The sequence below is a fragment of the Ailuropoda melanoleuca genome, chromosome 10 (genome assembly GCF_002007445.2).
Source record: "Ailuropoda melanoleuca isolate Jingjing chromosome 10, ASM200744v2, whole genome shotgun sequence".
NCBI lineage: Eukaryota > Metazoa > Chordata > Mammalia > Carnivora > Ursidae > Ailuropoda > Ailuropoda melanoleuca.
This window is the reverse complement of record NC_048227.1, coordinates 108,076,692-108,079,556: the sequence shown is the minus strand read 5'-3', so window position 1 is coordinate 108,079,556 and position 2,865 is coordinate 108,076,692.

Genomic DNA, 2,865 nt, shown 5'->3' with positions numbered 1-2,865 from the left:
CCAGGTGCCCCTGTTTGTTGTATTTCTTTATTATCCTTTTAATGTATGTAGGGTCTACAGTGACATCCTATATTTTATTCATTATATTAACAATTTGAGTCTTCTTTTTTCTTGCTAGAGCTTAATGAATTTTATTTATATTTTCAAGAACAAACTTTTGGTTTCTTTGATTCTATTTTTCTGTTTTCAATTTCATTGATTTTGACCTTCATCATCTTTTCATTTATTTTCTCTCCTTCTCATAGTCTCTTAAGGAAGAAGTTTGGATTACTGATTTGAGCCCTTTCTTTTTTAATATAAGCTCTGAAAGCCGTAAGTTTCCATCTAAGCACTGCTTTTATGGCTACTAAGGACCCATATGTTTTTGACAGATTGTATTCTCATTTTCATTCAGCTTTAAATATTTTATAACATCTCTCGAGAGTCCCTCTTTACCCTTAGATTTTAGGAATGTACTGTTTAATTTCTAAGAGTTTAGAGTTTCTTGTGAAACCCCCAAAATATTATCTTGTGATAATATTAGTATTTCTTTTATTAAGTTCTGATTTAATATCATTATGGTCAGAAACATATTCATATCATTTCAGTTCTATTAAATTCATTAAGAGTTGTTTTTAATAATCTAAGATATGGTTTATTTATGTGATTATTGCTTGAAAAGAATGTTTATTCTGCTGTTTGGAGTGGGGTATTTTACAAATGTCAATGAGATCCAGTTGAATGATGATGTTTGGTTCTTCCATACCCTTACTAGCTTTTCTGTCAATTCTACAAATTACTGAGACAGGAATGTTGAAATTTCCAACTATTACTGTACATTTGTCTTTTACTTGTTTCAGGTTTTTTTCCAGTTTTTGTTTTGTATGCTTCGAAGCTCTGTCGTTAGTGTCTTCCTGGTGAATTTCACTCATTGTTATGTCAGTCTTTATCTCTGATAATTGTGTTGTTTTCCTGTATTGTCTTTGTCTAGTTTTGGTATCCAGGGTAATGCCAGACTCATAGTCTGTAGTCTATTTTGTCTGGTACTAGTACAGCCACTCCAGCTTTCTTTTGATTTGTGTTTACAGAGTATATCTCTCTCCATGCTTTTTCTTTTTTGTTTTTTTTAACAGTTTTATTGACATATATTGACAGTAATTCACATACCATCCAATTCCTCTCTTTAAAGGATACAATTCAATACGTTCTTAGGACATTTACAAATGTGTGCACCCATCACCAGTCAATTTTTAGAATATCTTCATCACCTTGAAAAGAAACTCCATGCCCTTTAGCATTCAACGCCTTATCCCTATCCCACCCCCTGCCACACCACCCCTAAGCAGCAACAATTAATCTACTTTCTCTATATACATATTTACCTGTTCTGGACTTCCATATGAATGGAATCATATAGCATGTGGACTTCATGAATGGCTTTTACACTTAGCTTAAGTTTTCAAATTTCATCCAAGTTACAGCACATATCGGCATTTCATTCCTTTTTTTTGTGGCCAAATAATATTCCATTGTATGGATAGATCACATTTATGTATCCATTCATCATCCATGATTAGCCATTTGGGTTGTTTCCACCTTTGGTTACTATGAATAATGCTGCTATGAATATCCATGTACAGGTTGTTGTGTAAACATATGTTTTCACTTCTCTTGGGTATACACCTAGGAGGGGAACTGCCTGATCATATGATAAGTCTGTGTTTAATCATTTGAATAACGGCCAGCCTGTCTTCTGAAGCAACTGCACCATTTTGCATTCCCACCAGGGGTGTATGAGGGGTCCTATTTCTCCATATCTCCACCAACATTTGCTATTATTTGACTTCATCATTCTAGCCATCCTAGTGGATAAGAAGTGATATCATTGTGGTTGTGATTTGCATTTCCCTGACAATCAGTGATGGTGAGCATCTTTTCATTGTACTTGTTGGCCATCTGTATACATCTTCTTTGGGAAAATGCCTATTCAGATCCTCTGCCCATTTTTTAATTGAATTGTTTGGGGGTTTTTTTGCTATTGAGTTGTAGAATTTCTTCTATATTTTTGATATAACCCTTTATCAGATAAATGTGGTTTACAAATGTTTTCTCTAATTCAGTACATTACCTTTTCATTTTGTTAATGATTTCCTTTGCTATGCTGAAGCAAATATTTTTTCTGTATATACTCTTCCTTATCTCTTTCTGGTATTCCAATGATAAATGTTAGCCTTTTTGATATGATCACAAAGTTCCCTAACTCCGTTCATTTTTTTTTCAGTGTCTTTTCTCTCTGTTTTTCAAATTAGATAATTTTGTTGATCAGTCTTCAAGTTTACTGACTCATTTCTCTATCATCTTTGCTCTGTTGCTAAACCCACACAGTGAGTCTTTCATTCATTTTTTGAATTTTTTAGTTCTAATTTCCACTTAGTTCTTGATGACTTCTCTTTCTCTGCTGATAATTTCTATCTCTCCATTTGTCTCAAGGAGCATTATCACAAGAGCTACTTTAAGTCTTAGTCTAATAATTCCATCACTTGTGTCAACTCAACTGTTGATCGTCTTTCCTGCACAAGTTAAAATTTTAATGGCTCTTTATCTACAATGCAAGTTTGGATTGTATCCAGGATACTTGAATAGTATAACCTTCTAGATCTTGCTTCATTTTTTTGTTTTGTTTTGTTTTAGAAGGCAATCAATTAGTTGAATTTCAACTCCAAGTCTCTATCTGCCTTCCATGCCTTGTGTTTCCAAAGTCAGGTCAGTTTGCAAAGGATTTGCAGTACTACCCAGATCTGTTGAATGCATATAGCACCCACTGGCCAGTCTCGGCTTTGGGTGGAGGCTTCTCCCATCGATCAGCACTCAATGTCTAGGGTACGC